The following is a 26,724-nucleotide window of genomic DNA, read 5'->3' as shown; positions in this document are numbered from 1 at the left end:
ATTACAGTCTTGGTCCAAACATGGACAAAAGTGCTGAATTCCAGAGGTGAGGTGAGAGTGACTGCCCTTGTCATCAAGGAAGCATTTGACCAAAACAAAAACTGGAATTGCTGGAAATACTCAGCAGGTCAGGCAGCACTTGTGGCGAGAGAAGCAGAGTTAACGTTTCAAGTCTGTGACCTTTCATCAGAACTCATCGTTAACTTCCTTAGTTTAACCATGGATAGTTCATCCTTCTCATAGACTCTTTTTTTCTCAGTGGAATATGTCTTTGTTGAGAGTTATGAAATATCTCCTTAAATGTCTGCCACTGTTCATCTACTGTTTTACCTTTTAACCTATTTTCCTCGTCTACTTTAGCCAGCTCTGTCTTCATACCTTTGTAATTGTCTTTATTTAAGTTTAAGTCACTAGTTTCAGACCTAAGTTTCTCATCCTCAAACTGAACATCCTCTTATTACATCCCATTATTATTGTTGAAACGACTTAAATGAGCAGGGACCTAAATTTTAACATTATTAGGAGACCTTTTGCATGCCTCCTCCTACACCTACAGATAAGTTTTTCTTTTCAAAGGAAAACTGTAGGATCCAACTTTATTTTTACCTACTGAGTAGCCATCTGTGACAATAAAACATAAACTCAGACTGCTTGCTGAAATTGCACAGAAATCCTAGAAAGCTATTGGACCCTTTTCCAACCGAAAGTTACCCACATATGTGGACATCACAATTTTAGAGTGTGAATGGGCTGTGGAAGGAGATTGAATGAGTGGGTAGCGTCTATGATGGGTGTGATGGAGTCTTTGTTTGCAGACTGAGTTCTATAGAGATTGTGTTCTTTTACTGAGGCAGTAATACATTGGAAATGAAACTGAAAGCTATAGAGTTTTCTAGGAAAACAAGGCTGATCCTAACCAGTTTGAAACACACAGTATTATAATCAGAGACATGTGACTGGAGCTCAGGTTTCAGGTTTTAGAAGTACTGCAGTGAGTGGAAGCAGAAATAGCCAGCTGTGGTGTTTTAAAGAGACAAGCTGGCAGCCGCAGGTTCTTGTGCTTCCAGAGAAGCTGCTTGGAATTGAAACAGATAACATAGCAGTAGGCTGGAGCAGTTGTTTTGGCTGTAGGCAGAGGTGCCTGGACTTAGGGCTGACCATTGGTGAATGACTTACGGCAGTTGTCTTCAGTGACTTTAAGTTATCAGTGGAACCATGGCATCAGGGCTGTTGTGGGTGAGGCTGAGGTTGTTTGACAGGCAACAGGACCGAACCGTTAATGGCAGCATTCGCTATCGACAGGATATAATTACTCCCGTATCTGCATCCAGGAGGACAGGATTTGGGAAACTACCTGAGGAAGTTCCTGGTTTTGTGGTACTGTGGGATTGTTCTGTGCCATCACACTGATAGGACTGTGCAGAGGAATCATAAGGACCATCTTCGTTGCATCTGATAATTAATGTGTAACCGTTAGGATATACATATATTGATCGTGATTTAACTGTCAGCTCATGTTTAATTTATGTTAATTTTGATCTGAGTGTTAAAGTAAAATTGATAAAAGTGAAATCTTGTCTGTTTGGTTTTTGCTTCCTAAATTGGGATCAGTCCATGGACTCAATTCTTTTGGTTTGTTGGTGGTCTCCATGGGGATCATAACATAGTAGAGTGTTCATGGACTGTGGAAGAGGGAACTTGATGGGCTGAGTAGCAGTCTATTGTTCTATTCTTTCTTGTGCTGTGAACTCCATGAAATTGTTTCTCATTCGGTTTGCCGCTGCCCATTGAGGGATGTATTACACAGCTAAAACTTATTTGATGTAACTCTGGCTTGTGGATGTCCATGGGTATAAGGGTTGAACTAATTAAGCAACACTTTGAAATCAAGCATTCACATTGTGCTTTAATGTGGAGGCTCAAAGTAAGGCCATTTGCAATCTAGTTAAACAGCAGATTAAATGCTCTGCAACAGTAAAAGAACATCTGGGCACACTTTATGGAAAGTACATAATGAAACCCATAAATTTAAAAGTAAAACCAAATGGCAGGATTGGAATGTTATTTTTAAGAAGTCATTTCCTTCCCTTGATAAACTTCATGTCCTTAATTTGGTCTCGACCAGCACTGATTGTTGTCTCGCCTGCAGGTATACGACAGATCACATTCCCACAACTCACTGCCATCCTATAAATGTTGCGAGTAATCTCGCTCTTAAAAAACAAATCATACTCGCAAACAAATGTGACAAATGTTGTCACTGGCACCAAACCAACTCCATTCTGATAACAGCATTGATCAGGATAGAAGAGGGCAGAGAACTGGGGACGAAGGGGTGAAACTGGAAGAGCGTTTAGTTCAGACAAATCTGAATTCTGGGCAAGATTTTAACTCACTTAAAACTCATTTACTTAGAGTTAAAATCGAGTCAGACATGGAATGCTTTGCTACAAGTAGTTATCGAGGCAGAGACTATCACATTTCTTTTCGAAGAGATTTGGACAAGTATTCAAAATGGAAGAATGTAAAAGGCAGGGAAAGGCTGGACAGATCCTGCAGGACAGTCAGAAAGGGCAGGATGACCTCTGTCTTTGCTCCAAGTTCTATAATTCGATGCAAGCTACGGAATTTTTTTTTGTGTTCTTTTACTCATCCTTCTTTCAGATAGTCACCTCAGCTCTGCTTCTGAAGGGAATCTAATTATGCTCTTGGGATAACTGCTGATGCCAAATATGATGGACTCGGTTGTAGTGGAGTTCTGCTCAGCAGCGGGAGGAGTGGGTAGCACAGCACATTTGGATCATTTGGAGGTTGAGCAATATTCTGCAATATATTTCCGAGGGGATGTCCCCACACAGACCACTGGAAGAGGATGTCTCATCACAAGTGAACAAAGACAGGATGTGAGTCAATCATGTCACCAGGCTCTAATTTCTAGCACATCGATGCAAAGACTTTGATTTGACTCCAAAAATGAAAGAACAACACGATATGTTGGTCCAGCTCCTTCACGTGAGAGGTTACAGATGCCAGAACAAAGCTTGTGCAGTAGGACACGTGTAAAGCTACTCAGAGAAGCCCTCCTCAGCGATTGTTGTTCATCACTTACATTAATGATTTAAACTTGGGAATTGGAAGTGCAATTTTAAAATTTATGGTCGGCTCCAAATTGGGGGGGTTTAATTAACGTGGAGGAAGAATACAATAAAATGAAGGAAACCATTAATTAACTTGCAGAATGGGTGCGTAATTGGTAAATGAATTTCAAAGTAGGTAAGTGGGAGGTAGTGCATTTTGATAAGAAGAATAAAGAGGTCACACACTGCTTGGAAAATAAGAGTCTAAAAGGGGTAGACTAATCACTAAAAATAATAACGCAGGTTAATAAGAACATAAAAAAAGCAACCCACGTACCAGGTTTCATTTCTCGAGGAATAGAATTGATGAACAAAGAAGTTATATTAAACTTGTATCGACCTTTAATTAGACCGAATTGAAGTATTGTGAACTATTCTGGTGCCCGTGTTATGTAAAGAATATAGAGGCACTGACGAAGGTGCAAAAAAGATTCTCAAGAATGATACTAGAACTAAAAGGATGTATTTACTAATAAAGACTGAAAAGGCTGGGGGCTCTTTTCTCTAGAAAAGAGAAGACTGGGGGGTGGGGGTGGGGGGGGGTGACCTGATAGAGGTATTTAAAATTATGAAAAATTTGATGGGATAGACGTAGAGAAAATGTTTTCCTTGTGGTGGAAACAAGAACTAGGGGCTACAGGTGTAAGATATCCACCAATAAATCCAATAGAGAATTCAGGAGAAACATCTTTAATCAGAGTGTGGTGAGAATGTGGAAACTGCGACCATAAGGAGTAGTTGAGGTGAATGGTATAGATACCTTCAAGGGAAAGCTAGCTAAATACATGAGGAAGAAAGGAATAGAAGGACATGTTGATGGGGTGAGATGGAGGGATGGGAGTCGACTCGTGTGGTGCATAATCACGGGCACAGAGCAGTTGGGGCAAATGGGCTGCAATATTCTGGTCACCACACTATCAGAAGGACGTGGAGGCTTTGGAGAGGGTACAGAAGAGGCTTACCAGGATGTTGCCTGGTCTGGAGGGCATTAGCTATGAGGAGAGGTTGGATAAACTCGAATTGTTTTCACTGGAACGACGGAGGTGGAGGGGCGACATGATAGAGGTTTACAAAGTTATGAGTGGCATGGACAGAGTGGATAGTCAGAAGCTTTTTCCCAGGGTGGAAGAGTCAGTTACTAGGGGACATAGGTTTAAGGTGCGAGGGGCAAAGTTTAAAGGGGATGTGCGAGGCAAGTTCTTTACACAGAGGGTGGTGAGTGCCTGGAACTTGTTGCCGGGGGAGGTGGTGGAAGCAGGTACCATAGAGACGTTTAAGAGACATCTTGACAAATACATGAATAGGATGGGAATAGAGGAATACGGACCCCGGAAGTGCAGAAGGATTTAGTTTAGACAGGCATCAAGATCGGCGCAGGCTTGGAGGGCCGAATGGCCTGTTCCTGTGCTGTACTGTTCTTTGTTCTAGTGCTGTAGACTTGACGTAACTCATTGTAATTATCTATTCATTGTCAGATGCCTGGGGACTTGACTTTGGCTGTCTTGCACAAGTTTTAGTCAGATGGCAAGCAAAGATTCCTAAGCTGAGAAGTGCTCGTGGGGTGGTAAAAGATAACAAGGTAAGCTAAGGTGCATGTCAGGTGAGGATGCCATCAACCTCAGTTATTTTCTTATACCTTCATTCCTGAATCAATATCTACCTTGTATTTACATTTATTGGTGTGTGGCAACGATATTAAATAGACCGTAAGGAGAAATAACTGGAGTCTGTACAACAAACTATCACTTAAAGGCCTGCCTTGGATTTAAGACTGATTAATATTTTTTATACACAACGAACTGTTAGAATCTACAAATGGTCATAAGCATTCTAATTGTTAGCCTTTTGATCTTATGCAATCTACATCATGCCGTGACACCAGACTCCTTTAAGCCATCACACGGTCCCTCAGTTCTGTACTTCCCAGCCATTCTGCTGCTAATTCTGAGGTCAGGGTGTCAATTCGCATGTCCCAGAGACCTCCCTTTGGCAAGTTGAAGGACGTGCTACTGTATAATGGCGCGTGTTTTTATACCATAAACACTGCGGCTTAGAAATTTGATCACCCCTGAATCATGAGGACGGTATGCATGCCTAATGAGGCCCAAGGGAGGACCATCACACATTGGTCCACTGGCTTATTAACCAGTCAGTGAATACCAGCTATAGGCAGCTGTGGCTCAATGGGTAGCGCTCTCATCCCCTGAGTTTGAAGGTACTGGGTTCAAATCCTACTCCAGAGCATGTAATCTAGGCTGAACCCCCAGTGTGGTACTGGGAGGTGTCTCTCTGATGGGATGTTAAGCTGAAGCCTCCCCTGTACTTGGTTGGAGGTAATCATCCCATGCCTGTAATTTGCAGGAGAGTTCTCCACAGTGTGTTAGGCTAATGCTTACCTTTTGTGGGAGCTTATTGGCTACAATATGTTTTGGGATATCCTGAGGTTGTGAATGGTGTCATATAATTTGGAGCCTTTCTTCCTTTCAGAGGCTGCTCCCCAGTCCTGGATGGAGCCAGCAAAATCACAGACTTGGAGTGCCTGGGGGTGGGGAGGGAGGGTGGATGTGGGAGTGGACTCCAACAGTGGCCCATGGTTTAATGTGGAGCCAAGTGGCAGCATCCTAGCTCCTTCTGCACAATATGGTAAACACAAAAACATTACATGTGCCTTTCGGGAGGTGGCCTTTGCTAGTGAGGGTCTGAAGAAGCTGACCATGGCCATCTCTGAGCTCCACTGGTGCATCCCAATTTCAATCGCTCCACCATTGGCGGCCGTGCCTTCAACTGCCTGGGCCCTAAGCTCTGGAATTCCCTCTGTAAACCTCTACCGCCCTTAGGATGCTCTTTGACCAACTTCTCGGTCACCTAACCTGATATCTCAGTTGGCTCAGTGTCAGTTTTGTCCGATTACACTCCAGTGAAGCACTTTGTGTTTACAGCACAAAAACCGGCCGTTCGGCTCAACTGGTCCACGCCGATGTTTATCGTCCATATGAACCTCTTCCCACCCTTCATCAACCCCATTATCATATCCTTCTAATCCTTTATCCCTCATGTGTTTACCTCGCTCCCCCTTAAATACATCTATACTATTCACCTCAACAGCTCCCTGTGGTATGAAGTTTTACATTCTCACCAGTCTCTGGGTAAAGAGGTTTCTTCTAAATTTCCTATTGGGCTTATTAGTGACTATCTTATATTTAAGGTTTCTAGTTCTGGTCTCGTCCACAAGTGGAAATATCTTTTCTATGTCTACCCTATCCAACCCTTTTGTAATCTTAAAGACCTTGATTAGGTCACCCCCTCAGCCTTCTCTTTTCTATAGAGAAGAGCCCCAGCCTGCTCAATCTCTCCTGATATGTATAACCTCTCAATTCTGGTATCATCCCATTTTGCGGTATCTCCAGTGCCACTATATCCTTCTTACAATATGGAATAACTTGTGACAAGTGTACAGTGGAGAGCTTTAAGACACACAATGAGGTCATCTAGTGAGAGCCACAGCAAATAAAAGCAAGTTTAAGTGGATAAATTTACGAGGTCCTCAAAAATGTCCTGTTTTGAGTTAGGTCCGATGCTAGCCTCCCTGTTCTAGACAGTTAAATGAGGGTAATTGTCTAAATAAACCTAACAAACCCAGTCCATTTGTTTATACAAGGCGGCAGAAAGACATTCATTCTGGGTGAAAGAACAGAGAATGTTTTGTTGAGTTCAGTTGCATTTCAAGCTGCTATTAAAATCTCATATGGAGGGAAATCGCAACAGTGCTTTCCAATTTGAAATATTTCGCAATGGGTTGAAAAAGATCCAAATGACTTGTACTCGAGGGATGAAACCTCGTCTTTTCCAACTGTTAAGAACTGAACAGTAGTGTTTAGCTACTTAACTATTTCACCGCTGACAACAATGATTCGGAACATCAGGAGGGCTGTCGTGGTGGTTCACTTTGATAAATGTAATGCTTGCCCAGCCAAAGAGGCCAAAATGCGAGAGGCTCATTATTGGTCGAGGCGAGTCCAGCTGGGGCACCACCTGGATTACTACTGCTGCTGTCAGCACGTTGGGCTGGAGATGGGAGGGAAGATAGTGAGGGCACTTCCTCCCAATTGGTGTGCAGCAACTCCTACTTGGAATGGGTAAGGAAGGGTCTGGCTTGCAGGTGATTCTCCCTAAAGTTGAATAGCTGGCTGACAGTCATTAAAGCCTTGCATGCCCGGCAGTGCATAACCAAGAAGTTATGGGAACCTTCTACATATTTCCACCTCCATAAATAACAGAAATAGGGACAGTGCCTCAATATTCCGATGCACGGTCCCAGTGGAAAAGATCCCTGAGGCCAGGATTACACTTCTGGAAAAATCAACACTATCTTCTTATCTCACCTATCTTTAAAATTCATTCTTGGGATGTAGGTGTCGCTGGCCAGGCTGCGGTGCATATAGTGACTGTACTATTCCTGGCCGGAATGAAGATAGTTCCCCATCAAACATGCTGCTCCAAGTGAGTGAGATTGATTGTATTCAAATTATTCTTATTATTTAACTAGCCTGCACGCACTGCAATTTTCTAGGGAATCACACTGCATTTATCGAGAGATTTTTGCTGTAGTTTCAGCCGTGAGTTCGTTTTGCTGTAGTTCTTAGAACACTCTTTGAAAATGAACTCTATTTGCTGTGAGCCCTGTTGCAAGTCCCGCCCCCTCCACTCATTGGCTGACGCAATGGTATCAATCGACGCTTTACATTTAAACGGAGACCCTGTCAGCCCTCTCAGGTGGACATAAAGGATCCCACAGCCACTATTTCAAAGAAGAGCACGGCAATTCTCCCCAGTGTCCTGGCCAATATTTCTTCTTCTTATGCATTCCCTCGGGAACGAGGATGACTTTCTTCTACTCCAGGGTTGTGGGTCTTTAGGTGACTGAATAGTTCAATGCTGGAGCCGCACACCCTGCCACCGGTGGGGCAGGTGGTGTTTGGTGAGGCGAGTGAATGACATGCTTAAAATTCCAAACGTTCCTTCTGCTGTTTGCACTTGGCCGCTGCCTGGGCATGTCGACGTTGTTCGAACTGGCTGGCACATTCGCGGATGTTTCTTCCCTATTTTGGGCGGTCTCGGGCAAGAGATTCCCACGAATCAGTGGAGATGTCACAGATTTTTAGGGAGGCTTTAAGGACATCCTTGTAGCATTTCCTCTGCCCTCCTGGCAGCCTCTTGCCATGACGGTGCTCGGAGTAGAAAGCTTGTTTTGGGAGTCTTGTGTCAGGCATCCAGACGGTGTGGCTGCGTAACTGACTAACAATGACCAGTCTCGATACTGGGCGTGTTGGCCTGAGAGAGGACACTGATACTGGAGTGCCTGGCCTGCCATCGAATTTGCAGGGTCCTGCGGAGGTACCGCTGGTGTTATCTCTCCAGAGCTTTGAGATGTCTGCTGTATTTATCCCACAACCAACATTAATAAAAACAGATTATTTGGTCATTATCACACTGCTGTTTGTGGGAGCTTGCTGTGCGCTGATTGGCTGCTGCGCTTCTTACATTACAGAAGTACTTCATTCGCTCTAAGGTGCTTTGGGATGTCCTGAGTTCATAAAAGGCGCTATATAAATGCAAGTCTTTTCTTTCTACTAAAAGCCTTCAGTGCCAACAGGCTTACTGCTTTTCCTGAACTCGGCCTAATTTAAAAAGTAAGCTGTATTCAATGTGCCTTTTGTACTTTAGGATTCTTCTATTAAAATAATAGAATTTCAGTCTCCGCAGAGAGACCAGTAATTGTACAGCAACAGGCTCCATGTGAAAAATCAGATCATATCTGGGTCTACCAATGATAGCTTGGCTGCCTAGGGACGTTACACTAATGCAATGTGAACTTGCAGCAACACATTAACTCTTTAACTGTGTTGGTACTTTGTGCACTGATATTGACTGGAAACATACAACCCATGCCCTTTAACATTTAACGGTCTCACATTTCCTTCTAAAATTGGTCTTATTTCAAAATGTAACTTTTGCTCGCTGATCAACAGCAGCATCACAGGGTTTGAATTTAACATCATCGCCCCCTTTTTATGAGCTTAAAATGGGGGCAATGATAACCAATTTAGCAGAAGAAGGCCCGCGGTCAATCTGCATGGGCAATCGGGTTGCTGGTAAATTGGTCGGTGCCTGTTTTTAGGCTGCTGGCAATTCGACCCCAGTGTTCATTTCAGCCACTCTCAAGTGGAAATAAAAGATTTCACGGCCACTATTCAAAGAAAAGCAGGGGAGTTCTCCCCACAGGGGTGTCCTGGGCCAATATTTATCCCTCAACCAACATCACTAAAAACAGATTATCTGGTCATTAGCACATTGCTGACTGTGGGATCTTGCTGTGTGAAAATTGGCTGCTGCTTTTCCTACATAACAACAGTGACTACACTTCAGAAATATTTCATTGGCTGTAAAGCACTTTTGAGCATTCTGAGGTTTATTCTTTCATTCTTTTTTGCTTCGATACATCCGTGAAAAAACAATTCTATTCTTTAAGGGTTAGAATTTGTACTATGGCTGGAATTATGGTTCAAGTTGGAGCTAGAGTTAAGGCAGAGGATGTGTTAGGGTTAGCGCTAAGGTTGAAGCTATGGTCAAGCATGGGGGAAAAGGTCAATACCAAGTCCTACATTTATCATTGTCCTACATGGGTAAGTAAGGTTCCCGGTTTCCCTTAGCATCTTCTTAACCTTCTCTACTCGAAAGAGAACAATCCCAGCTCCTCCAGTTACTCCACATAACTGAAGTCTCTCATCCCTGGTACCATTCTAGTAAATCCCCTCTGCACCCTCTTCAATGGTAGATTTTGGCCTAGGGTTTAGATTTGAGGCTATGGTTATGCTTACAGTTTGACTTACTGTTTGCATCTGAACCCGGTTTACGGTTGGATTTATAGTCAGACTAGGGTCGGTGCTCAGGTTGGGTTTAGATTTTGCGGCTGCAGGTAGACCTGCATTTTGTATCCAGGCTAGATTTAGGGATGGTGCCTGGATTCAGGTGAGATTTGTAGATTGCTCCCTAAAATTGCTCAGTGTGATAGATTGTTTAATATTCAGATATTGGAATACTAGGAGAACATGAGAGAACTTGTATCCTTTGAGTGAACGAATTACATCAACAAGGGCTTGTCTTTGACCCAGGTGATGGTATCAGACATTACACCTATAAGGTCACACTCAAGTTCCCAGACTAGGTTTATATTTCCTTGCGTATAGAAGATTGAGGGGATGATCTAACTGAGGTGTTTAAGATGATTAAAGGAGTTGATTGAGTAAATAGTGAGAAAATATTTCCTCTGGTGGGTAGTAGTCCAGAACAAGGGGTCTATCCTTAAAATGAGAGCCAGGCTGTTCAGGGGTGATGTCAGGAAGCACTTCTTCACACAAAGGGTGGTGGAAAATGGAACTCTGTCCCCCAAAAAGCTGTTGAGGCTGGGAGTCAATTGAAAATTTCAAAAGTAAGATTGATAGATTTTTATAAAAGCAAAATACTGCGGATGCTGGAAATCTGAAATAAAAACAAGAAATGCTGGAACCACTCAGCAGGTCTGGCAGCATCTGTGGAAAGAGAAGCAGAGTTAACATTTTGGGTCAGTGACCCTTCTTCGGAACTGATAGATAGTTCCATTGATAGATTTTTGTTGGGTAAGGGGATTAATGGTTACAGAGCCAAGGTGGGTAGATGGAGTTACGATACAGATCAGCCCTGATCTAATTGAATGGCGGAATGGGTTCAAGGGGCTGAATGGCCTCTGCCTGTTCCTATTCCATAGGGAGTCTTACAAGTGTTACCTTTGGTGTGAAGCATAAGAGAAATATCTGGCAAAACCCTAAATTATAACAGTCTTTGAACTGCCAGTTAACGTTCAGTTTGAATCGGTAACTAAATCTATTTCTTTCATCCAATGTTGTATAGAAAATGTTTGCATAACCTGCAGTGTAAATGACAGGAGTTGAAGAGCTTGCGAACCTACTATTATCTTTTGAAATTTTAGCTTGGGTGTGTTTCAGCACCTTGAAAGAGTTGAAAGAGAAACAATGACACATTGGAGAGTAAAAGAAACACAGATAGAGGAATATGACAACATGAAATCAGAAGAGAGAAAAAAAAATATATAGAGAGAGAAGCAGAGAAATGGAGAGAGAGGGACATGACAACATAAAACGTCAGCAAAGTATAAGGGAGAGAGAGAGAGAGAAGGGGACAGGTTGTAGAACCATTGAACATCAATTGTACCCAGAAAGTTAAAAGGGAATGGACGGTAAGTAACGGGAACAGAGCAACAGAAGATTTGGGAAATAATAGGGAACATAATGGAGAATAGTCATAGGATGATAGGCACAAGAAAGCTATGAAAAAAGAAAGTAAAGATGCTAATAGTGGGAGGAATAGAGAAGGAGGGCTGATACAGAGGGAGGAAAGTGCACAAAAGGGAGAGGTGGTGAAAAGCAAGGAATGAAGAGTTTGATTTACGTTATACTACAGAAAGTTAGAGGTAGATGGCATCCAGATCTCAGAACAATCTGGACCCTACTTTCTAAGAAATCAAACCACAGTCTTCAACTGTATGCCTTGCACAGGATCATTTCTTAGTGAGATATATGTGTGTGTTTGACAGAGTGGAGGGAGTGAAAGGAACTGCCTGTGTGGTGGGCCAATGGTGTCTCTTCTGTTTTCAGGAACCATGATGACATGCAGCTGTATTAAAAGCTGGCAGCAACATGCTGAAAGGAAGCAATTTTTAAAATATTTTGACACGGAGGTAATTTGTAGTGTTTTCTTCTGGTAACTGATTTGTTTAAAAAAATGTTGTGGTCGGATCTGAGCCCTACATCTGGAACAGCTGTGTCACTGTGCAGGGATACCTCATTATTTGTAGCAAATAATAATGAAAAGGTGCAAATTCTTTCAACATCTTACTTTTTAATTTAACCATAGATTGAAAAGGTAATCAAGATCCAGGACAGTGTCCAAACCAGACCCAGAGACCGTGTACAAACTAGACCCAGAAACGGTGTCCAAACTAGACCCAGGACAGTGTCCAAACTAGACCCAGAACAGTGTCCAAACCAGACCCAGAGACCGTGTCCAAACTAGACCCAGAACAGTGTCCAAACCAGACCCAGAGACCGTGTCCAAACTAGACCCAGAACAGTGTCCAAACCAAACCCAGAGACCATGTCCTAACTAGACCCAGAACAGTGTCCAAACTAGACCCAGGACAGTGTCCAAACTAGACTCAGAGACCGTGTCCAAATCAGACCCAGAGACCGTGTCCAAACTAGACCCAGAACAGTGTCCAAACTAGACCCAGGACTGTGTCCAAACTAGACCCAGGACAGTGTCTAAACAAGATCCAGGACAGTGTCCAAACTAGACTCAGAGACCGTGTCCAAATCAGACCCAGAGACCGTGTCCAAACTAGACCCAGAACAGTGTCCAAACTAGACCCAGGACTGTGTCCAAACTAGACCCAGGACAGTGTCTAAACAAGACCCAGGACATTGTCCAAACTAGACCCAGGACAGTGTCCAAACTAGACCCAGAGACCGTGTGCAAACTAGACCCAGGACAGTGTCCAAACTAGACCCAGGACAGTGACCAAACTAGACCCAGAGACCGTGTCCAAACAAGACCCAGAGACCGTGTCCAAACTAGACCCAGAGAACGTATCCAAACCAGACCCAGAGACTGTGTCCAAACTAGACCCAGGACATTGTCCAAACCAGACCCAGAGACCGTGTCCAAACTAGACCCAGGACAGTGTCCAAACAAGACCCAGAGACCGTGTGCAAACTAGACCAAGGACAGTGTCCAAACTAGACCTAGGACAGTGACCAAACTAGACCCAGAGACCGTGCCCAAACCAGACCCAGAGACCATGTCCAAACTAGTCCCAGGACAGTGTCCAAACCAGACCCAGAGACCGTGTCCAAACCAGACCCAGAGACCGTGTCCAAACTAGACCCAGAGACCGTGTCCAAACTAGACCCAGAGACTGTGTCCAAACTAGACCCAGGACAGTGTCCAAACCAGACCCAGAGACCATGTCCAAACCAGACCCAGAGACTGTGTCCAAACTAGACCCAGAGACCGTGTCCAAACTAGACCCAGAGACCGTGTCCAAACTAGACCCAGGACAGTGTCCAAACTAGACCCAGAGACCGTGTCCAAACCAGACCCAGAGACCGTGTCCAAACCAGACCCAGAGACTGTGTCCAAACTAGACCCAGGACATTGTCCAAACTAGACCCAGGACATTGTCCAAACTAGACCCAGGACAGTGTCCAAACTAGACCCAGAGACCGTGTCCAAACTAGACCCAGAGACCATGTCCAAACCAGACCCAGAGACTGTGTCCAAACTAAACCCAGAGACCGTGTCCAAACTAGACCCAGAGACCGTGTCCAAACTAGACCCAGGACAGTGTCCAAACTAGACCCAGAGACAGTGTCCAAACTAGACCCAGGACAGTGTCCAAACTAGACCCAGAGACCGTGTCCAAACTAGACCCAGAGACCGTGTCCAAACAAGACTGAGGGACAGTGTCCAAACTAGACCCAGAGACCATGTCCAAACTAGACCCGGAGACCGTGTCCAAACAAGACTGAGGGACAGTGTCCAAACTAGACCCAGAGACCATGTCCAAACTAGACCCGGAGACCGTGCCCAAACCAGACCCAGGACAGTGTCCAAACTAGACCCAGAGACCGTGTCCAAACTAGACCCAGAGACTGTGTCCAAACTAGACCCAGGACAGTGTCCAAACTAGACCCAGAGACCGTGTCCAAACTAGACCCAGAGACCGTGTCCAAACCAGACCCAGAGACTGTGTCCAAACTAGACCCAGAGACCGTGTCCAAACTAGACCCAGAGACCGTGTCCAAACTAGACCCAGAACAGTGTCCAAACTAGACCCAGGACTGTGTCCAAACTAGACCCAGGACAGTGTCTAAACAAGACCCAGGACATTGTCCAAACTAGACCCAGGACAGTGTCCAAACTAGACCCAGAGACCGTGTGCAAACTAGACCCAGGACAGTGTCCAAACTAGACCCAGGACAGTGACCAAACTAGACCCAGAGACCGTGTCCAAACAAGACCCAGAGACCGTGTCCAAACTAGACCCAGAGAACGTATCCAAACCAGACCCAGAGACTGTGTCCAAACTAGACCCAGGACATTGTCCAAACCAGACCCAGAGACCGTGTCCAAACTAGACCCAGGACAGTGTCCAAACAAGACCCAGAGACCGTGTGCAAACTAGACCAAGGACAGTGTCCAAACTAGACCTAGGACAGTGACCAAACTAGACCCAGAGACCGTGCCCAAACCAGACCCAGAGACCATGTCCAAACTAGTCCCAGGACAGTGTCCAAACCAGACCCAGAGACCGTGTCCAAACCAGACCCAGAGACCGTGTCCAAACTAGACCCAGACACCGTGTCCAAACTAGACCCAGAGACTGTGTCCAAACTAGACCCAGGACAGTGTCCAAACCAGACCCAGAGACCATGTCCAAACCAGACCCAGAGACTGTGTCCAAACTAGACCCAGAGACCGTGTCCAAACTAGACCCAGAGACCGTGTCCAAACTAGACCCAGGACAGTGTCCAAACTAGACCCAGAGACCGTGTCCAAACCAGACCCAGAGACCGTGTCCAAACCAGACCCAGAGACTGTGTCCAAACTAGACCCAGGACATTGTCCAAACTAGACCCAGGACATTGTCCAAACTAGACCCAGGACAGTGTCCAAACTAGACCCAGAGACCGTGTCCAAACTAGACCCAGAGACCGTGTCCAAACCAGACCCAGAGACTGTGTCCAAACTAGACCCAGAGACCGTGTCCAAACTAGACCCAGAGACCGTGTCCAAACTAGACCCAGAACAGTGTCCAAACTAGACCCAGGACTGTGTCCAAACTAGACCCAGGACAGTGTCTAAACAAGACCCAGGACATTGTCCAAACTAGACCCAGGACAGTGTCCAAACTAGACCCAGAGACCGTGTGCAAACTAGACCCAGGACAGTGTCCAAACTAGACCCAGGACAGTGACCAAACTAGACCCAGAGACCGTGTCCAAATCAGACCCAGAGACCGTGTCCAAACTAGACCCAGAACAGTGTCCAAACTAGACCCAGGACTGTGTCCAAACTAGACCCAGGACAGTGTCTAAACAAGACCCAGGACATTGTCCAAACTAGACCCAGGACAGTGTCCAAACTAGACCCAGAGACCGTGTGCAAACTAGACCCAGGACAGTGTCCAAACTAGACCCAGGACAGTGACCAAACTAGACCCAGAGACCGTGTCCAAACAAGACCCAGAGACCGTGTCCAAACTAGACCCAGAGAACGTATCCAAACCAGACCCAGAGACTGTGTCCAAACTAGACCCAGGACATTGTCCAAACCAGACCCAGAGACCGTGTCCAAACTAGACCCAGGACAGTGTCCAAACAAGACCCAGAGACCGTGTGCAAACTAGACCAAGGACAGTGTCCAAACTAGACCTAGGACAGTGACCAAACTAGACCCAGAGACCGTGCCCAAACCAGACCCAGAGACCATGTCCAAACTAGTCCCAGGACAGTGTCCAAACCAGACCCAGAGACCGTGTCCAAACCAGACCCAGAGACCGTGTCCAAACTAGACCCAGACACCGTGTCCAAACTAGACCCAGAGACTGTGTCCAAACTAGACCCAGGACAGTGTCCAAACCAGACCCGGAGACCATGTCCAAACCAGACCCAGAGACTGTGTCCAAACTAGACCCAGAGACCGTGTCCAAACTAGACCCAGAGACCGTGTCCAAACTAGACCCAGGACAGTGTCCAAACTAGACCCAGAGACCGTGTCCAAACCAGACCCAGAGACCGTGTCCAAACCAGACCCAGAGACTGTGTCCAAACTAGACCCAGGACATTGTCCAAACTAGACCCAGGACATTGTCCAAACTAGACCCAGGACAGTGTCCAAACTAGACCCAGAGACCGTGTCCAAACTAGACCCAGAGACCATGTCCAAACCAGACCCAGAGACTGTGTCCAAACTAAACCCAGAGACCGTGTCCAAACTAGACCCAGAGACCGTGTCCAAACTAGACCCAGGACAGTGTCCAAACTAGACCCAGAGACAGTGTCCAAACTAGACCCAGGACAGTGTCCAAACTAGACCCAGAGACCGTGTCCAAACTAGACCCAGAGACCGTGTCCAAACAAGACTGAGGGACAGTGTCCAAACTAGACCCAGAGACCATGTCCAAACTAGACCCGGAGACCGTGTCCAAACAAGACTGAGGGACAGTGTCCAAACTAGACCCAGAGACCATGTCCAAACTAGACCCGGAGACCGTGCCCAAACCAGACCCAGGACAGTGTCCAAACTAGACCCAGAGACCGTGTCCAAACTAGACCCAGAGACTGTGTCCAAACTAGACCCAGGACAGTGTCCAAACTAGACCCAGAGACCGTGTCCAAACTAGACCCAGAGACCGTGTCCAAACCAGACCCAGAGACTGTGTCCAAACTAGACCCAGAGACCGTGTCCAAACTAGACCCAGAGACCGTGTCCAAACTAGACCCAGAACAGTGTCCAAACTAGACCCAGGACTGTGTCCAAACTAGACCCAGGACAGTGTCTAAACAAGACCCAGGACATTGTCCAAACTAGACCCAGGACAGTGTCCAAACTAGACCCAGAGACCGTGTGCAAACTAGACCCAGGACAGTGTCCAAACTAGACCCAGGACAGTGACCAAACTAGACCCAGAGACCGTGTCCAAACAAGACCCAGAGACCGTGTCCAAACTAGACCCAGAGAACGTATCCAAACCAGACCCAGAGACTGTGTCCAAACTAGACCCAGGACATTGTCCAAACCAGACCCAGAGACCGTGTCCAAACTAGACCCAGGACAGTGTCCAAACAAGACCCAGAGACCGTGTGCAAACTAGACCAAGGACAGTGTCCAAACTAGACCTAGGACAGTGACCAAACTAGACCCAGAGACCGTGCCCAAACCAGACCCAGAGACCATGTCCAAACTAGTCCCAGGACAGTGTCCAAACCAGACCCAGAGACCGTGTCCAAACCAGACCCAGAGACCGTGTCCAAACTAGACCCAGACACCGTGTCCAAACTAGACCCAGAGACTGTGTCCAAACTAGACCCAGGACAGTGTCCAAACCAGACCCAGAGACCATGTCCAAACCAGACCCAGAGACTGTGTCCAAACTAGACCCAGAGACCGTGTCCAAACTAGACCCAGAGACCGTGTCCAAACTAGACCCAGGACAGTGTCCAAACTAGACCCAGAGACCGTGTCCAAACCAGACCCAGAGACCGTGTCCAAACCAGACCCAGAGACTGTGTCCAAACTAGACCCAGGACATTGTCCAAACTAGACCCAGGACATTGTCCAAACTAGACCCAGGACAGTGTCCAAACTAGACCCAGAGACCGTGTCCAAACTAGACCCAGAGACTGTGTCCAAACTAGACCCAGAGACCGTGTCCAAACTAGACCCAGAGACCATGTCCAAACCAGACCCAGAGACCGTGTCCAAACTAGACCCAGGACAGTCTCCAAACTAGACCCAGAGACCGTGTCCAAACCAGACCCAGAGACCGTGTCCAAACCAGACCCAGAGACTGTGTCCAAACTAGACCCAGAGACCGTGTCCAAACTAGACCCAGAGACTGTGTCCAAACTAGACCCAGGACAGTGTCCAAACTAGACCCAGAGACCGTGTCCAAACTAGACCCAGAGACCATGTCCAAACCAGACCCAGAGACTGTGTCCAAACTAAACCCAGAGACCGTGTCCAAACTAGACCCAGAGACCGTGTCCAAACTAGACCCAGGACAGTGTCCAAACTAGACCCAGAGACAGTGTCCAAACTAGACCCAGGACAGTGTCCAAACTAGACCCAGAGACCGTGTCCAAACTAGACCCAGAGACCGTGTCCAAACAAGACTGAGGGACAGTGTCCAAACTAGACCCAGAGACCATGTCCAAACTAGACCCGGAGACCGTGTCCAAACAAGACTGAGGGACAGTGTCCAAACTAGACCCAGAGACCATGTCCAAACTAGACCCGGAGACCGTGCCCAAACCAGACCCAGGACAGTGTCCAAACTAGACCCAGGACAGTGTCCAAACTAGACCCAGAGACCGTGTCCAAACTAGACCCAGAGACCGTGTCCAAACTAGACCCAGAGACCGTGTCCAAACTAGACCCAGAGACCGTGTCCAAACTAGACCCAGAGACTGTGTCCAAACTAGACCCAGGACAGTGTCCAAACTAGACCCAGAGACCGTGTCCAAACTAGACCCAGAGACCGTGTCCAAACCAGACCCAGAGACTGTGTCCAAACTAGACCCAGAGACCGTGTCCAAACTAGACCCAGAGACCGTGTCCAAACAAGACTGAGGGACAGTGTCCAAACTAGACCCAGAGACCGTGTCCAAACTAGACCCAGAGACCGTGTCCAAACTAGACCCAGAGACCGTGTCCAAACAAGACTGAGGGACAGTGTCCAAACTAGACCCAGAGACCATGTCCAAACTAGACCTGGAGACCGTGCCCAAACTAGACCCAGGACAGTGTCCAAACTAGACCCAGAGACCGTGTCCAAACAAGACTGAGGGACCGTGTACAAACAAGACCCAGGGACAGTGTCCGAACAAGACTGAGGGACTGTGTCCAAACAAGACTGACGGGACGTTGGGATGTTTCACTATGTTAAAGATGCTATATAAATGTAACTTGTGTTAACAAAGCTGATAAACCACGTTCATATGAAGATCTTTTGTCTATAATTTTAATCAAAAGCAATGCAACAATATTAATATCCAGCATGAGTTCAGTGCTGAGAAGCTTACTTTGCGGCTGTTCAAAGTTTTGTCCCCATGGCCCGATGTTTAAGACTTGGAGACTCGGATGCTCAGATGGGGTCATCAAGAAAGATTATATAATCGTTCCTGCTAATCTGCTTATGTCCCAAATTGTCAATGCCAACAGAGCCCTAGTGATCTGATTCAGAATTTGTTCATAAATGAGTTAACGGTGCTTAAAGCTCCAGGCTCAGGAAGTTAAAACAGTACAGTTAATGAATGAGAAATCTAAATGCTAATTGGATTAGTTTTAAGAGCTGGATTACCAGAGTTTGGGGACAGATATATATGGCTCGAGGGCTGCTGTTTGGGCAACGCTGCCCCAACCCTTAGACAGTTGGTATGTGAAGGCTAAGTCTCCCAAGGCTGACCAGTTGGGTGTGTTTACAGCTACATTTAATTATAGAATGCACTTAAGGGGAAGCAAGATAAGTACATCAGAGAGAAAGGAACAGAAGGATATGCTGATGGGGTGAGATTGGAGGAGGCTTGTGTGGAGCATAAACACGGCAATGGGCCAGTTGGTCTGAAAGGCCTGTTTCTGTGCTGCAAATATGATTTAATTCTATGTAATGTACTGTAACACAAACACTAATAATTCAGTATTAAGGCTACATCAGATTCACCATTTTGCCACTATCAGTCCCTGCTTCTCCGGTCTCTCAATGGAACTCCATTCCCTCCTCTAGAGTTGAGGTGATCTATAAGAAAATCGGAAGTGAAAACAGACCCCTTGGCCCACCAAGCATCTCCATCTGTGCTCTATGTGTGATTATGCTATCATCATTCTTCCTCCCTGCCCCCTTCCTGTTTCATTTCTCTCCTCAGTTCAGATGCAGAGGGTGAGGATTTACATTGACCATGATGCTGGCACTTATGTCGGTCAGTGTCCTCTGGGAACTAACTTACAACAACAACAAGCTGCATTTACATAACGGTTTTAACAAAGTAAGACATCCTCAGGTAATTCACAGGAGCACTAATCAAACAAAATTTGACGATGGACCACATGAAGAGATATTCAGACACGTGACCAAAAGCTTGGTCAAACAGATAGATTTTAAGGAGCGTCTTAAAGGAGATGAGGGAGGTGGAGAGGTTTAGGTGGAGTGATGGGAATCAGGGGACATTCACAATGTGGGTGGGGTCAGTGAGGGAGCACATTACTTGAATGGGGAAAGCAGGCACGAGTAACACTCTGGTTATGTTATTGATGCCCATCAGCTGGCCGCTCAGCTGTCCGCTGCCATTTGGAGACTGGGGGACAAAATTCTTCACTCCTCACCTTGGTGGAGAGGAAATTCATGGGAGGGTAAAGTGCCCACTGTTGATGGACTTTTGGGGGGTGCTGGGGACTTAATGAACAAACTACACAGATCCCATGCTCCACCTGCAGCTAACAGACAGGCATGGAATAAGCTTTTCCAGTCCGACTGCTAAATTGTGTATAATAGTACCCTGTGCCGCACGGTAATCTCCATTATAGCAAAGTGTGAGTGACTGAGCAACTTTGAAGTATCTTCATTAAGAACACTCTGACAGAACAACCAGTGGAAATGCGGTTCTCTCCTTTTTGATTGCAGGCTGCAGGCAACTTTCTATTTGAACATTGGGAGGCTCAGAACCTCATTTAAGATAATGACATAGAATTTATGTTCCAATTTAGTCTGCCTTCAGAATGCAAGATGGTGATTTCTCAGCCTGAATATTTTACGCTCATTTTAGCACTGGGCTGCTCACAGCTTGGACTGGTGTGTTTCCAAGGCCAATTTGTCATTTTTTTTTGCTCGTTGTCTATCAACTTCACTTGATCATTTCTTCACACTTGCGTTTTACGCTCCAGAGTGAACCAGTTGCTTTACACACTCTCGCTTACTTCTGTTCACTCACTCTTCCTTCAGTCCATCGATTGTAGCATGGACGACATCTCCTGAATTATTATTGTGTCAGTTACTGATCTATCTCTCTGTGTCAGCATGGTTCAGTTGGTAGCACTCTTGACTTCAAACCCACTCCACGGCTGTTGCATATGGTCGAGACTGAAGCTAGATTAAACTAGCGGGAGTGATGCATTGGTTGGAGCTGGTGAACTACAGATTCATTGACTTTCTACCCCTTTTACACATGTAAAACAGACACCTAAGCAACCAGCTTGAGGCCCTTTGCCCATGCGAATACATGTCCAACGCCCAATTTAAGACACCTCCCTGAAATACTGCAAAGGCTATGGGCCCTGACAACATTCCGGCTATCGTACTGAAGACTTGTGCTCCAGAACTTGCTGTGCCCCTAGCCAAACTGTTCCAGTACAGCTACAACACTGGCATCTACCCGGCAATGTGGAAAATTGCCCAGGTATGTCCTGTGCACAAAAAGCAGGACAAATCCAAGCTGGCCAATTACCGCCCGATCAGTCTACTCTCAATCATCAGTAAAGTAATAAGAACAGAGGAAGATAGGAACATAGGTGCAGGAGTAGGCCATTCAGCCCATCGAGCCTGCCCCGCCATTCAATATGATCATGGCTGATCTTCCACTTCAATGCCTTTTCCCCACACTATCCTCATATCCCCTTATGTCATTTGTATTTAGAGATCTGTCAATCTGTACTTTAAACATAGAACAAAGAACAAAGAACAAAGAAAATTACAGCACAGGAACAGGACCTTCAGCCCTCCAAGCCTGCGCCGATCCAGATCCTCTATCTAAACCTGTCACCTATTTTCTAAGGGACTGTATCTCTTTGCTTCCTGCCCATTCATGTATCTGTCTAGATACATCTTAAAAGACGCTATCGTGCCCGCGTCTACCACCTCCGCTGACAACGCGTTCCAGGCACCCACCACCCTCTGCGTAAAGAACTTTCCACGCATATCCCCCCTAAACTTTTCCCCTCTCACTTTGAACTCGTGACCCCTAGTAATTGAATCCCCCACTCTGGGAAAAAGCTTCTTGCTATCCACCCTGTCTATACCTCTCATGATTTTGTACACCTCAATCAGGTCCCCCCTCAACCTCCGTCTTTCTAATGAAAATAATCCTAATGTACTCAACGTCTCTTCAAAGCTAGCACCCTCCATACCAGGCAACATCCTGGTGAACCTCCTCTGCACCCTCTCCAAAGCATCTACATCCTTTTGCTAATGTGGCGACCAGAACTGCATGCAGTATTCCAAATGTGGCCGAACCAAAGTCTTATACAACTGTAACATGAACTGCCAACTCTTGTACTCAATACCCCGTCCGATGAAGGAAAGCATGCCGTATGCCTTCTTGACCACTCTATTGACCTGCGTTGCCACCTTCAGGGAACAATGGACCTGAACACCCAAATCTCTCTGTACATCAATTTTCCCCAGGACTTTTCCATTTATTGCATAGTTCACTCTTGAATTGGATCTTCCAAAATGCATCACCTCGCATTTGCCTGGATTGAACTCCATCTGCCATTTCTCTGCCCAACTCTCCAATCTATCTATATTCTGCTGTATTCTCTCACAGTCCCCTTCACGATCTGCTACTCCACCAATCTTAGTATCGTCTGCAAACTTGCTAATCAGACCACCTATACTTTCCTCCAAATCGTTTATGTATATCACAAACAACAGTGGTCCCAGCACGGATCCCTGTGGAACACCACTGGTCACACGTCTCCATTTTGAGAAACTCCCTTCCACTGCTACTCTCTGTCTCCTGTTGCCCAGCCAGTTCTTTATCCATCTAGCTAGTACACCCTGGACCCCATGCGACTTCACTTTCTCCATCAACCTACCATGGGGAACCTTATCAAATGCCTTACTGAAGTCCATGTATATGACATCTACAGCCCTTCCCTCATCAATCAACTTTGTCACTTCCTCAAAGAATTCTATTAAGTTGGTAAGACATGACCTTCCCTGCACAAAACCATGTTGCCTATCACCGATAAGCCCATTTTCTTCCAAATGGGAATAGATCCTATCCCTCAGTATCTTCTCCAGCAGCTTCCCTACCACTGACGTCAGGCTCACCGGTCTATAATTACCTGGATTATCCCTGCTACCCTTCTTAAACAAGGGGACAACATTAGCAATTCTCCAGTCCTCCGGGACCTCACCCGTGTTTAAGGATGCTGCAAAGATATCTGTTAAGGCCCCAGCTATTTCCTCTCTCGCTTCCCTCAGTAACCTGGGATAGATCCCATCCGGACCTGGGGACTTGTCCACCTTAATGACTTTTAGAATACCCAACACTTCCTCCCTCCTTATGCCGACTTGACCTAGAGTAATCAAACATCTGTTCCTAACCTCAACATCTGTCATGTCCCTCTCCTCAGTGAATACCGATGCAAAGTACTCGTTTAGAATCTCACCCATTTTCTCTGACTCCACGCATAATTTTCCTCCTTTGTCCTTGAGTGGGCCAATCCTTTCTCTAGTTACCCTCTTGCTCCTTATATATGAATAAAAGGCTTTGGGATTTTCCTTAACCCTGTTTGCTAAAGATATTTCATGACCCCTTTTAGCCCTCTTAATTCCTCATTTCAGATTGGTCCTACATTCCCGATATTCTTCCAAAGCTTCGTCTTTCTTCAGCCGCCTAGACCTTATGTATGCTTCCTTTTTCCTCTTAGCTAGTTTCACAATTTCACCTGTCATCCATGGTTACCTAATCTTGCCATTTCTATCCCTCATTTTCACAGGAACATGTCTCTCCTGCACGCTAATCAACCTCTCTTTAAAAGCCTCCCACATATCAAATGTGGATTTATCTTCAAACAGCTGCTCCCAATCTACATTCCCCAGCTCCTGCCGAATTTTGGTATAGTTGGCCTTTCCCCAATTTAGCACTCTTCCTTTAGGACCACTCTCGTCTTTGTCCATGAGTATTCTAAAACTTACGGAATTGTGATCACTATTTCCAAAGTAGTCCCCTACTGAAACTTCAACCACCTGGCCAGGCTCATTCCCCAACACCAGGTCCAGTATGGTCCCTTCCCGAGTTGGACTATTTACATACTGCTCTGGAAAACCCTCCTGGATGCTCCTTACAAATCCTGCTCCATCTAGACCTCTAACACTAAGTGAATCCCAGTCAATGTTGGGAAAATTAAAATCTCCTATCATCACCACCCTGTTGCTCCTTCATCTTTCCATAATCTGTTTACATATTTGTACCTCTATCTCACGCTCGCTGTTGGGAGGCCTGTAGTACAGCCCCAGCATTGTTACCGCACCCTTCCTACTCAATGGTTGAGCTTCCACAGCCCTCTGGGGTAGAGAATTTCAAAGATTCACAACCCTCTGAGTAAAGAAATTTCTCCTCATCTCTGTCGTAAGTGGCTTCCCCCTTATTTTGAAATTGTGTCCTCTGGTTCTAGACTCCCCAACCAGGGGAAACATCTTAGCTGCATCTACCCTGTCTATCCCTTTAAGTATTTTGTAGGTTTCAATGAGATCACCTCTCATTCTTCGAAACTCTAAAGAATACAGTCCCAGATTCCCCAATCTCTCTTCACAGGACAGTCCCACCATCCCGGGAACAAGTCTGGTGAACCTTCATTGCACTCCCTCTATGGCAACAATATCCTTCCTCAGGTAAGGGGACCAAAACTGCACACAGTACTCCAGGTGCGGTCTAACCAAGGTTCTATACAATTGAAGCATGACTTCACTACTCCTGTACTCAAACTTCACTCCTCCTGTACTCAGTGACGGAAGGGGTCGTCGACAATGCTATCAAGTGGCACTTTCTTAGCAATAACCTGCTCATTGACACTCAGTTTGGGTTCTGCCAGGGCCACTCAGCTCCTGACCTCATTCCAGCCTTGGTCCAAATATGGACAGAAGAGCTGAGCTCCAGAGGTGAGGTGAGAGTGACTGCCCTTTACATCAAGGCAGCATTTGACCGAGTATGGCATCAAGAAGCCTCAGCAAAAACTGGAGTCAATGTGAATCGGGGGGAAAACTCTCCGCTGGTTGGAGTCATACCTAGCATAAAGGAAGATGGTTGTGGTTGTTGGAGGTCAATCATCTCAGTCCCAGAACATCACTGCAGGAGTTCCTCAGGGTAGTGTCCTCGGCCCAACCATCTTCAGCTGCTTCATCAATGACCTTCCTTCAATCATAAGGTCAGAAATGGGGATGTCCAATGATGATTGCACAATGTTCAGCACCATTCGCGGCTCCTCAGAAGCAGCCCGTGCAGAAATGCAGCAAGACCAGGACAATATCCAGGCTTAGACTGATTAGTAGCAAGTAACATTTGCGCCAAACAAGTGCCAGGCAATGACCATCTCCAACAAGAAAGAATCTAACCATCTCCCCTTGACATTCAATGGCATTACCATCGCTGAATCCCCCACTATCAACATTCTGGGGTTTACCATTGACCAGAAACTGAACTGGGCCAGCCATTTAAATGCTGTGGCTACAAGAGCAGGTCAGAGGCTGGGAATTTATGAAGAGTAATTCCCCTCCTGACTCCTCAGTGCCTGTTCACCATCTACAAGGCTCAAGTCAGGAGTGTGATGGAATACTCTCCACTTGCCTGGATGGGTGCAGCACCAACAACACTCAAGATGCTCGACACCATCCAGGACAAAGCAGCCCGCTTGATTGGCACCCTATCTACAAACATTCACTCCCTCCACCACCGATGCACAGTGGCAGCAGTGTGTACCATCTGCAAGATGCATTGCAGCAACTCACCAAGGCTCCTTAGACAGCACCTTCCAAACCCGTGACCTCTACCACCGAGAAGGACTGCAGTGGTTCAAGAAGGCAGCTCACTACCACCTTCTCAAGGGCAATTATAGATGGGCAATAAATGCTGGCCCAGCCAGCGATGCCTACATCCCACGAATGAATAAAAGTAAAGGGCAGCCCTGAATGTAGAACAGTTAACCAGTGCTACATCCTTACATTTTCTACGTTACAACATTGCGTTTCCTGAAATGCAACAGTGACTCCACTTCAAAAATACTTAACTGGCTATAAAATATTTTGGGATGTGCTGAAGTCATTAAAGGCGCTACGGAAATGCAATTTCTTTCTTTCTTAAAGGGACAATTGGAGCCCGCCAGCAAAAAGTTAAGATTTGATTTTTTAAAAAAAATCTTTTTCCACATGGAACTGGGAGGAGCAATCTTGACCCCCATTGCAGTCTCAGGGACCATTGCTTGCTTCCATTCAGCTCCTCTCCCAATCACCTTCTCCTTCCTGCCTTCCCCCCAGAACACACCTGTGAGGCCGTTGCTGACCTCAGGGATACCCGTTCCGGCACTGGAATCCTTCTCTGCACCCCGTTCATTCATACATAGCTAATGCCATCCAGTTTCACACCTAACACACCTAATGTTAAAGCGAGGTCCTATCTGCCTCAGATCAGCGTAAAAATCCCCAGGGCATGTTTCAAAAGAAGAATGGGGAGTTCTCCCAGTGACCTGTCCAATATTCCCCACCCTCTCTCATCCAAACATCATTAAAATAGATTAACTGGACAGCAATAGTGCTAATTCTTTGCAGATTATGCTGTCACTGCATGAACTACGAAATACCTGTCAGAGTGTATGTGGAAACATATAGTGCAAAAAGTGAAATATATAACAGTGTTACGATCAGGTGAGAAAGGTGTCTAGGTTTCCCTTTCAGCCTTCACCTGGTCTTACTGTAACA

This window comes from Heterodontus francisci, chromosome 12, assembly GCF_036365525.1.
Source record: "Heterodontus francisci isolate sHetFra1 chromosome 12, sHetFra1.hap1, whole genome shotgun sequence".
Lineage (NCBI taxonomy): Eukaryota > Metazoa > Chordata > Chondrichthyes > Heterodontiformes > Heterodontidae > Heterodontus > Heterodontus francisci.
Note: the sequence above shows the minus strand (reverse complement) of the source record.